Here is a 13,040-nt window from a genome sequence, read left to right as displayed (position 1 = left end):
TGTATTACAGAAAGTATTACTGAATGGCTTGTCTACAATGTATTACAGAAAGTATTACTGAATGGCTTATCTACAATGTATTACAGAAAGTATTAATGAATGGTTTATCTACAATGTATTACAGAAAGTATTACTGAATGGTTTATCTACAATGTATTACAGAAAGTATTACTGAATGGCTTATCTACAATGTATTACTGAATGTATTAATGAATGGTTTATCTACAATGTATTACAGAAAGTATTACTGAATGGCTTATCTACAATGTATAACAGAACGTATTACTGAATGGCTTATCTACAATGTATTACAGAAAGTATCAATGAATGGTTTATCTACAATGTATTACAGAAAGTATTACTGAATGGTTTATCTACAATGTATTACAGAAAGTATTACTGAATGGTTTATCTACAATGTATTACAGAAAGTATCACTGAATGGCTTATCTACAATGTATAACAGAAACATATTACTGAATGGGCTTATCTAATCACATGTATTATGGAAAGTATTAATGAATGGTTTATCTACAATACAATACAGAACGTATTACTGTAGGTTTATCTACAATGTATTATAGAAAGTATTAATGAATGGCTTATCTACAATGAATAACAGAACGTATTACTGAATGGCTTATCTACAATGTATTATAGAAAGTATTAATGAATGGCTTATCTACAATGTATAACAGAACGTATTACTGAATGGCTTATCTACAATGTATTATAGAAAGTATTACTGAATGGTTTATCTACAATGTATTACAGAAAGTATCACTGAATGGCTTATCTACAATGTATTATAGAAAGTATTAATGAATGGCTTATCTACAATGTATTACAGAAAGTATTAATGAATGGTTTATCTACAATGTATTACAGAACGTATTACTGAATGGCTTATCTACAATGTATTACAGAAAGTATTACTGAATGGCTTATCTACAATGTATTATAGAAAGTATCACTGAATGGCTTATCTACAATGTATTATAGAAAGTATTAATGAATGGCTTATCTACAATGTATTATAGAAAGTATCACTGAATGGCTTATCTACAATGTATTACAGAAAGTATTAATGAATGGCTTATCTACAATGTATAACAGAACGTATTACTGAATGGCTTATCTACAATGTATTACAGAAAGTATTACTGAATGGCTTATCTACAATGTATTACAGAAAGTATCACTGAATGGCTTATCTACAATGTATAACAGAACATATTACTGAATGGCTTATCTACAATGTATTATGGAAAGTATTAATGAATGGTTTATCTACAATACATTACAAAACGTATTACTGAATGGCTTATCTACAATGTATTATAGAAAGTATTAATGAATGGCTTATCTACAATGTATTACAGAAAGTATTACTGAATGGTTTATCTACAATGTACAACAGAAAGTATTAATGAATTGCTTATCTACAATGTAGATGCCAGGTGAGCTAAAACAAATTAAAATAACTTATTTTGCTTTTACTGCGTGCGTAATCAGTACTGCATTCAATTAAAGACATAGTACCACTGAATTTTTTCGGGACGCAATTAATAATTTTCAATAATTTCATCTTGAAATAAAATTAGAAGCCTAAACTTTTCAATGGTGGTAAAGGTGTTCATTAAGTAACTTTTGTAACAAGAAAAATACTAAATTGTCTGTTCCTGTTTTTGGTAGAGAAAAATTACCATTTTTCAGCAATGGAGCATCTTTAAATGACTAATCTATTATTTCAAATGGCTAATCTATTACTGAATATATTGATAAATTGCTAATCTCTTACTAAATGGCTAATCTATTTTTATAGTTATTCTGTTACTGAATTATTGAATCTCAAATATTATTGTTACAATATTATAGGATTGTAAATTTAATTTAGAACCTTATCTATCACATGTATACATGTAAATATTTAATGGCTTATATCAAACATTGTTACAATGTGTGAGAGATAAACCAATACTACCCTCCAATGAGAAAAGTTTCCTATTTTGTAGACATGTTAAACCCATTGGTTGCAATTATTTTGCACTTTGTTGTGTACAAAATATGTGTGATAACATGATATGTGTTAACTCAATATGTTACTCAAAGGTTTTATATAATGTGTGTAAAAACAAGCTGACAAGATCCAGATTCATTCACTTTCTGACGCAGTCATTATACACCAACTTGTGTTTATTACATAACAATTCTCACACCTTAGATCTGAAAAATAAGCCACCAATATCGGGCTTTATTGGCCATCTCTCTTATGTTCACATGGAAACAATTATCTTGGGCAGATTAGCACACCTGTCCCATTACATAAACACTAAATCTTATTTCACCAATTCACTTTCAAAAGGATGCAAATCTCTTTACAAACAACCAATATTAAATACACAATTTCCAGCTGAAAATTTCTCCATCATAAAATGTTACAAGTGCTGGGAGTAATTACGCTCAGCATCTCTGACAGACTGACTTGATATCCTGAACGATGTGTATATCTCAACAACCACGTCATTATGACACAACAATTCACAGCCTTCCTAACATCCATGCTATAAGCTGTTTATTCTAATGGCTTGTTCGTTAATCCACCCATCAACTAACAAATCTCTTTTCATTTTCACACATTTTATCATCACAAGCTTTTTCATCATGCACATGAAAGCCAACAGGGAAAGTGTGTACTTAGGTGAAAAAATGTTATTAAAAATAAGGACTTAAGTAATAATTTGAAGTTAGAAGCCAGTCTGAAAGCTTTCCTCATTCCTGGGTTTCACCGTCAGAGGAAAGATTTGGATAGAATACTAGGTCATATACAGGCACTAGGTCTGATTGGAAGCCGTAAAATTCAGCTTAGATGTGAAAAGAAATATATCAACATTTGAAATACAGCTCCAACACATTTCTTGCGTCATAAGAGATTTTCTCCAATGGTAAGGCAGGCTGTGTAACTATGTTTTCTGATGAATAGTATATTAGGAGGGAACTGTAAATAGGACAAGTGTAACGATAATGACTGGCAAATGACCAACATATGGATTGTCTTATGACATCAATGTTCACTGGGAACAGTCAGGATTAAAAGGCATTCCGTGCCATCCTTAACACATAAACAACATCATCACTTACTTATGAGTTTTAAAGACACTAAAAATAGTAAAATATTCCCATACCTGCTCTTCTCAATTCTTATCCATATGCATTTTATTTCATCTTAATTCGACATAATACCGGAAGCAGTAAAAAAACTCATTTGAATAATTCTAGCCTAGAACTTCCTGTTTCCTTTTCTGAATTAACTTGTAGGGATGGGAACAATCCCTGGCATCCACACAAAATTGTTTGAATGTTCACATGGAATCGAGAATTGATATTTTACTGCATTCAGGTGTCGGGCCCATCTATGCATAAAATTCTAGTAATTCACCAGGTATATCTGTGTAAGGAGAGGAATCGTCAATGTGGAGGTTGTTTCTCAAATCCAATTAAACCCCAACACTGACTATCTATTACCCCACAAGCCTTAACAAAATTTTAAACTACAGTCAAACCTGCCTTAGCGACCCCCTGAATTAAGCGACTTCCTGTCATATGTGATTCCCCCCCCCCCATACTTACAAAATGTAAATGATATTTAAAACCTTTTGACTATGCAGAGATATCTGTATAAATTGTTTGTTTGAGTCTGCAAACAAAATAGTGTCATCAATATTTTAAATCAATTTTGCAAATCACTTGGAAAATACAATATGTTTTAATGTATGATTCAATTGATTTTTCAACAAGAGGCCCAGAGGGCCTGTATCACTCACCTGGTTTGTAATGCCAAGTAATGTCCTCAGGTAACAGGTTCATTGTTTCTTTTCTTAAGGAATTTTAATATTTACCTCTGATTCCCCTATTGGGCCCAGCCCCTCCACCCCCGAGCGGGTCAGAGGAAAAATTTATACAAGAGGCAAAATTTATACAAGTTCTGTTCCCCTTCTCCCAAGGATGTTTGTGGCCACATTTTGTTACAATCAATGCAAAACTCTAGGACAAGTACGATTTATAGGATTTACCTCTATTTCCCCTATTGGGCCCCGCCCCTCTTGTCCCGGGGGGTCAGAGCCAAAATTTATACAAGTTCTGTTCACCTTACCCTAAGGATGTTATTGGCCAAATTTGGTTACAATCCATGCAGAACGCTAGGACAAGTAGCGATTTATAGGATTTACCTCTATTTCCCCTATTGGGCCCTGCCCCTCTTGTCCCTGCAGGTGGGGTCAGAGCCAAGATTTATAAAAGTGCTGTTCACCTTTTCCCAAGGATGTTTTTGACCAAATTTTGCTACAATCCATGCAGAACTCTATGACAAGTAGCGATTTTAAGGAAATGTTGATGGACGGAGGGACGGAGGGACGACGGACGCCCCGCCATGACATAAGCTCCACGGCCCTTCGGACCAGGTTAGCTAAAAATTATTTTTCCAAAATAGTATGCAATATCTATGTCTCTATTGTGACGCACGATAACATTGGGTTTTCACGTCATTTTCATATTTTTTCATAGAGGTATGAAAAAAATAATCAACTAATAGGAAAGTCAGATTTAGTATGAAAAAACTATAACTAGCAATATGTCTGTTAGACATTAAGTGCTCACTAACTACTTCCTAACCTTAATATTCAGTATGAAATAATCCTCGTTAACAGGTGTACGTAGCACTTTCGCTCATTATCCTTGGGACTATTGCGAGGAGATGGTTTATGTCCTTGATGTAATCAAAGTGCCAAGGCCACTCATAGATGCTGTGATTGAAGGATCCAAACCAAATAATAAAGAAATTGGTTTTTCATTTAAATATTGAATTTAGTATACTTTAAGTGTGCAGTGTTGAATTTCGGAGTTTAACAAAATATATTTACAGTATACCGTATTTATTTTATGATATTTAAAGTTTAATAAGTTGAATAACTCATTTTTCTGAAATAACTGTAATAAATTTTATATCTAAATTATTTCTGAAATAACAATTTCGACACCAATAAAACCGTTCAGAATCTGAGTATCTTTTTTTATAATTCTTTTTTAATTACTAAATTATCAATTTCATCAATGTCTCTTCAAAGACAAAAAATAATAAGTAAACATATCCGTTTCTTAATATCCACTTAACACTGAAGAATACTTTCGGAAAAATATAACATTAGAAATATTACCATTTCCGGACATGTTTTGGTTTCCTTTTTAGAAAACTTACATGGGTTGCTTTGACGACTTTTGACTAATAAATCATGGCCAGATTCTTTTGCCGAATAAAAGGTACATTATTTCATTGCGTATATCACTCGGATTTCTTTTAAATTCACAAGATCGCTAGCTGTTAACATCAAGAAAACTTCATGTAATGTAGGCCTACCAGACTTTAGCAAGTCTTTGTAAGCCTTACAGTAACTGGTTGGCGAGATATTATCGTGCAGAACATTATACCGTGAGTTGTGCTTTGCCGACTTTTGACTCATGATGAAACATGGCCATATTATTTCGACAAGTAAAGGGTTCATTATTTGGTTACTTATAACAGTCAGATTTCTTTTGAATTCATAAGAACGCTAACATAAAAAAAACTTCATACAATACATCGGACTTTAGCAAGTCTTCATAAGGCTATCGTACATTACACGGCAATATAAGTTTATTTGTCACTTTAAAATGCTCGTACATATATATAGATCTATATCATCATTATATTTTGTAAGTTTATGTTGCTAAATTTTGTACCTTTCCCCTTTCAATATAACGCAGTTGTCGATAAACAAAAGACACAACTCCCAGTATCAGACACATACTCAAAACTATTAACTTTTACTGCACAATAATACATGTACAGTGTATCATTGGATATAGTTCGTCAATGCAACCAACACAATAAACTTTATAAGCGTTATAAGAACTTTCTTTTGTAGTAACCTTCCAAACATTTGATTACAGTAATCGATCAGTAGCATGAATTTTGTAAAATTTAAATAAACATACACAATCCATAATCCACCAAAAGTCTGCCGCGGAGGAAGACAGCAAAGAAGGCGTTGTTCGTTATTTTCGGGAGACTACTATCTCAGAGTAATACGACTATCATAGAGTCCCAACGGAACACTTAAAAAACTCCATCCATGGTGTATATGTATGTACAAATTCAATGACTGTGGTTTTCATTGCGGAGTGGTTTCATTGTTCTGATGTGCACAGGCTCGCCGAGCGTACCTAAGAATGCTGTTTCACAGCATCAATAAAATACTTTCCTTTACTTCATCATAGACATCAGAACTTTAAATGTGAAATTACTTTGAACTTTCTTAATTGTGTTCTTTGTTACATGGAAGTGTGTTTATTATCATATTGATATTGACACAATAGATTTGTCTTGCTGTTTAAAATAGTCATCTGCTAGAACACTGTCCAATCTCTGTGCACGTGGTGACTTACCTGTGCCATGATGTCTTTTGTTCACGAAATAGGAACGTGCACATACAAAGTTTCATTAAGCTTGGTGCATATTTACTCACATTACCGTGTTCACAAGGTTCAATGATTATTATTGCAAAGGGCAATAACTCTGTTGATAAGTTAGAGTCAAATCAAGCTGGTTTCCAAAGTTGTTCGAAATATTTCCAATGTTAGTCTTTATGCAATATTTCATTAAGCTCGGATCATATTTACTCAAGTTATCATGTTCACAAGATTCAATAATTATAATCGCAAAGGACAATAACTTCGTAAGTTACAGTCTAAACATGGCGACTTCGAATTAGTCGGATATCTTTCAAATTTTAGTCTACCGGTAAATACAAAGTTTCATGAAGCTGAGTGCATATTTATTCAAGATATTGTATTCACAAGGTCCAATAATAATTATAACTCTGTAAATTATCGTCAATCAAGCTGATTTTTAAACTCGTCTGAGATATTTTTAATATTAGTCTACATACAAAATTTCAATAAGCTCTGTTTATATTTACTCAAGTTAACATGTTCACAAGGTTCAAAAATTATTATTGCAAAGGGCAATAACTCTAAGTTACAATCAAATCAGGTCGAACCCATCCAAGATCTTTCCATTGTTAGTCTACACAAAAAGTTTCATTAAGTTCAGTTCATATTTATTAAAGTTATTGTGTTCACAATGTCAAATAATAATTATTAGTGCAAAGGGCAATAACTCCGTAAATTACAATTGAATCATGCTGATTTTCTAACTTGTCCGAGATTGTTTCATGTTAGTCTACATAAAAAGTTCCATAAGCTCTGTTCATATTTACTAGTTATCTTGTTCACAAGGTTCAATAATAATTATAATTGCAAAGGGCAATAACTCTGTAATTTACAGTCGAATCAAGCCGATTTTCAAACTCATCAGAGATCTTTCTAATGTTAGTCTACATATACAGTTTCATTAAGTTCGGTCAATATTTACTCACAAGGAAATGTTAACGAACGACGCACGACGACGGACAAAAGACTATTGCAATAGGTCATCATGACCTATATGCTTGAAGCTTTTCTGGAGTACATCAGAACTAGAGCTCCAACACCCAGACTGATATTTTATGTTTTTTTATTCTGTTTCTCTTATGTAAGGTTGGATAATTTTATAAATATTTATTTGAACTGCAGCAAATGCTGCGGTCTGTGGTAATAAGTTTTAGTAAGCGTACGTACAACATACACCTATGACCTAGAGTGATGTGAAATAAATTAAATATCATCTGGTAATAAGGCTGTAAATGTCTTTGGCCAGTATGAAAAGTTATTCATTTTGTCACTTTCTTTTATTGACTACTTAAACCTGATTTGCATTGTATTGTTCTGGAAGTTTCCAAAGTTGATCAGATGCTTAGAATATCATGACCGATGCAAGAGTTTATGATACGCAGCTTGAAGTTTACACAAAATGAATGTGTTTAACACTGTCTAATGTCAACGTTGTTAATTTATAGTAGAACATCGCTGACAGGTTAGTTATATAGTTAGAATATGTTTTTGAAAGGTTGGTGTCAATAAATCACAGCAAAATCTATTAAACAGTATAAGACACTGACTTCCGGTATCACATGCGCAGTTTGAATCTGCGTATATTGGATGTACACAGACTCCACACCCAACAAGGAAAATAATAGTGTGAGAGTAAGCTCGCACTAAAAATCATATCATTTTCCTAATAAACTCCACATTTTTCACAAATTTTATAATAATACAAACCTGCTATAAACTTCAAATAACATTAGCAAGGAGAAATATAAATATCTATAAACAAGTGTAACAAAAAGCAATTTGTCTGGTATTCTGCAGCACACATGTAGGGGCACACCTTCTCTATAGAACCACTAATTAAAATCTTTGGTAAATCTCTTTGAGACTGAGTATCATTGAATGAGACACACTTTGAAATATTAGTTGGTAACAACTACATATGTATATATATTGCAACATACAAGCTTGCTAGAGTTATTTCCCCTGAAGGTTTGAGTGGAGGGCCCAGAGCGTTCTTATAAGTAATCAATAGGAGATTGAATTGAACTTTTATGATCAAATGAAATTATCTAAAAGGAACAGGATTATTTTTTTAAAGCAACACTATTGCAATGTTTACTAAATAAATACCAGGCACATACCTTTGTTTGATCACCCGCTGTTGTTCTTTTTTCCAGAAATCTTTGAAATCCTTACAGAACACCAGCCATAACGAGAAGAAATAGTCGGGGGTGACCTCCTTCTCCCCACTCTTTGGTTTTACACAGAAAAATGTGACTACTTCTTGAAACCTACAAAAGTACAGATTGAGACATGAGATATTGGTGTAATATTGGAATCATTCTAAACAGAAAAGGATTTCAATCATTGAAATCTGTCTTCTTGATTTTTTATGCCACCATATATATACAGATTCATACTAATTCATTTCAATGACAAAACTTGCAGTGTTTATAACACTGTACTTACTTGGCACGACTTTCTTTCAAATTCTCTTCTTGATCTTTATACTCACGATGTCCTATGATAAAACAAAGGAGAATATTGATAACTCAATCACAAATACTACCAACAAACAAAAGTTCAATAAAAAAGATGATGAGTTCAAGATATCAATATGACACAGTGAAATCTGAGAGAAATGCATTTTAAGGGCCATTTAAAGTTATGATTGTTGATCTTGGGTTTATTTCATGTTATATTCTATTTACAGTCAGGGTCATTTAAAGATCAGTCAGATAATCAAAGACAAACTACTGACCTATGGTCAGTCCCTAGCAACTACTACAGAGGAGTTTTGAACTCACATCCCACAAATGGAGAGTAAGTGTTAAGTTGTGAAACTCTTTAAGACCTCGGCCTCACCGATGATACAACTCAACACAAACTCTAATTACTCAATAGACTTAGGAATAATGTTGTCTACAACTTACCTCTTTCAAAGAATTCTGTCATTATGTCCTTGAAAGGCTGAACACACTCCTGACTAGCTTTGGACTTCATAATCTTCTCAGCACATTTCTCGGCCGCTGAAATTCACACACATTTACATTAGACTTTGTCATACTTATGTATCAGTTTTACGATAATGATACAGCTAGATTTTTTGGTGTACCATATATTTACATGTATATTGTTTTATTAATTGTTCTATTGGTTCTTCTTACTGATTTAATAGACATTCAAATTGATCTTTAAATTTTTTTGATAAATTCAAAAACTTACCATCAAAATCTTTCTTAATTTTTTTCATCTCTTTTTCGATTTCATCGAATGCTACCAGTTTGGCCTGGTTTAAGTCACTTGTATCTGGGATAGGTGCCGTCAGACGGTCTGAACCATTCGCATCCTTCTCATACATTTTCACATACTGGGTAACAACATACCACAACAGACTCGACCGGTTGTCCTAGAAACAGACATCAAGTTTTCATCATCTAAATTTTACTCCAAATGCTTTTTGTCCATGATAAAGTACAGCATTTCAATAGTTCCATTTTACTTGAATACACAAATTTCCTTACCTTACTTCCTACCAAGGGAATATTTGATGTACCTTTGTTTTATAAGGATATAAAGTTTAGAGAAACTTAAAGCCAGTGTTTTGCCTGCCTTACTTTTTACACATTAACAAGACTGATGTTTTGCCTACCTTAGTTTTAACATCCCTTAAATTAGGTAATATCTCTATACTGAAACCATCAGCTTGACCCCGCGATCTGTTACCTGAAAAACAAAATAAATTTTTCTAGAGGCTATTATATCAAATTCACATGTATTCAAATATTGATATTTATGAATAATACAACAGTTATTGCCAGTGTTTCAGTTTCCACCTATAAACAATGAAGACATTTCTCAGTAAACTTACCTCCATTCATGTAGTTTCCGATAGCCAACACAAGACCCAAGATATTCTTTATTCCTTCATCACGCATCAGTAACTGTAAAAAAACCACAAATAAGACGAAATGAATGACATAGATAAGCCTATGTTTCCTTTGACCATCCAATCACTAGGTTTCCTTTGACCATCCAATCACTAGCTCCACCAATAGAGCTTATGGTCACCCATTAGATATTAAAAACACAAATGAACAAGACAAACCATGTCTAACCATACAGGGCCCATGCCCTCCCACAAACTCATGGTGTGAGTATAGAAAAATACAAAAATAACAAGAGGCCCATGGGCCTAAACGGTCACCTGGGTTCGGATACAAAATGAAACAAAGACATATAAAAACATAGGTATATTGGCGCATCAGGCCCTTGAAGTCAGTCTGAGATTTTATAAATTTGACTTTTTAATCTATGAAGATTATTTGGTTCCATCAAATCTGTAAATTCAGAAGGTTTTTTGAAATTTTAGCCATTTTGACCCCTTTTGGCCCCGCCCCTCTGGCCCCTGTGGGTCAGACATTAAATGCTATTTCAGGCTAATAATTCTAACCCAGTTTGATTAATTTTCTATAATAAATGACCAAATAATGCAAAAAAAAAATTGTTTTCCTAATATAAACTATATTTAACTTAATCCCCTTCACGAGGGGTTATATAATTCACAATTTTTGTAAATGACCATTCCATTTATGAAGAATATTTGATTCTATCAGTTCCAGAATTTCAGAAGAAGATTTTTGAAGTTTTAGCCTATGTGACCCCTTTTGGCCATGCCCTTAAGAGTATTTGATTCTACTACATCTGTGAGTGGAGGAGAAGATTTTAGAAATTTTAGTCAATTTTACTCCTTTTGGCCGCTCCCACAGTCCCCAAGGGGGTTGGGTTCATATAATTCACAATTTTGATTGGCTGTATGGCTTAGAATGTTTGTGCAAAATTTCAATGAAATTGCTTTGGCAGTTTTGGAGAATAAGTCGAAAGTGTAAATTGTTTACGAACACACGACGTACGACGCACGCACGACGACGGACAAAAGGCGAGTAGAATAGGTCACTTCAGACTTCATCTCAAGCGACCTTATAGAGTGGAGAATATGAACTGCCAGATGCTAAGGATATACAACCAAAGGCTTCTATAAGATTCTATCTCATTGGCCGATTAGATGGTACTGAACAATTTTCATTGGCAAACTTTTCCCAATCAAAGTTCATAGTGAGATGACCTCTTATAAGGAGTTGTTATAGAGTGATTAAAACTGTGCTATAATATAACTTTGATCAGATTACAGCAGTGAGACTTACATCAGCAATCATCTTGAGGTTGTTGAACTTGTTTTCTATCACAGACATGCTTTCCTGAAAGGTTTGTTGGAATATAAAACAGTATATTCTATCTGCAAAGTCCGGTATTAAAGTTAAGTCGTATAGAAACCTGAAAATAGATTAAAATGGAATCATGCAGAATCCTGAAAATAGACTTATTGCTGAGTCAGAATCATGAACATATACAGTACTACCTCTTTATCTCCAACTCGTATTCCTCGAATACAGCCTATTTGTCGAATTGATCGCATGGTCCCAACCCTACCTCTGTATATTTTATGTAACAGAAATCAGGGTGGTTTGAATCAGTATTCGTCTAATAGTGATATACCCCTTATTCCTCGAACAAATACATTCTCTTCAAGTATATAGTATTTAAACCATCTGATCACTGAACAGGTGTCTGGTTCTTGAGATTTTCTATCTACAAAATTTTCATTTTGCAATTAATCCATTTCTATCCAACATTATTTGCTATATTGGTTGAAATCATACAAGACGCCCATGGGCCTTAACGGTCACCTGAGTTGGATACAAAATGAAACAAAGTCATATAAACACATAGGTATATTGGCCCATCAAGCCCTTGAAGTCTGTCAGAGATTTTTAAGTTTGACTTTTTAATCTATGAAGATTATTTGGTTCCATCAAATCTGTGAATTTAGAAGAAAGATTTTTGAAATAAGGCCCCTGGGGGTCAGTCATGGAAAATTTGTTTATAGGATTCAATGGCCATTTCATAGGGATAATTCTGACAATGTTTGACTAATTTCCTATTACAAATGACCAAATAATGCTCAAAAATGTGTTTTTCCTGAATAAATTATAGTAAACTTAACCCCCTCCCGGGGGAAAATCCGAGACCCCAGGTTCATATAATTCACAATTTTTGAGAGGGCCTTGAGACCTTTCTATCCAAGAAGAGTATTCCATTCTACCACTTCTGTGAGTGGAGCAAAAGCTTTTTGAAATTTTAGTCAATTTTACCCCTTTTGGCCCCTCCCACAGCCCCTTGGGGAGTGGGGGTCATATAATTCACAATTGTGATTGGCTGTATGCCTTAGAAAGTTTGTGCAATATTTCATTGAAATTACTTCAGCAGTTTTGGAGAAGAAGTCGAAAATGTTAATTGTTTGTCGTCGCAGGACGGAGGACGAGCGACAGACGACGGATGACGGACGACAACTGACAAAAGGCGATTAGAATAGGTCACCATGAGACTTGGTCTCAGGTGACCTAAAAATGCTGTAAAACACAGAAGTTCAAATTTTATTGACATGGTAAGTCATA

At 33.6% G+C, this 13,040-nt stretch overlaps 1 pseudogene; it reads right to left on the bottom strand.

Moving 5' to 3' along the window:
• The window catches only part of LOC138319708 (protein cappuccino-like), an 85,763-nt pseudogene that overhangs the window by 32,376 nt on the left and 40,347 nt on the right, over window positions 1-13,040 (bottom strand).

The sequence above is a fragment of the Argopecten irradians genome, chromosome 3 (assembly GCF_041381155.1).
Source record: "Argopecten irradians isolate NY chromosome 3, Ai_NY, whole genome shotgun sequence".
Taxonomy (NCBI): domain Eukaryota; kingdom Metazoa; phylum Mollusca; class Bivalvia; order Pectinida; family Pectinidae; genus Argopecten; species Argopecten irradians.
The sequence above is the reverse complement of the archived record's forward strand: the minus strand, read 5'-3'. Positions and strand labels throughout refer to the sequence as shown.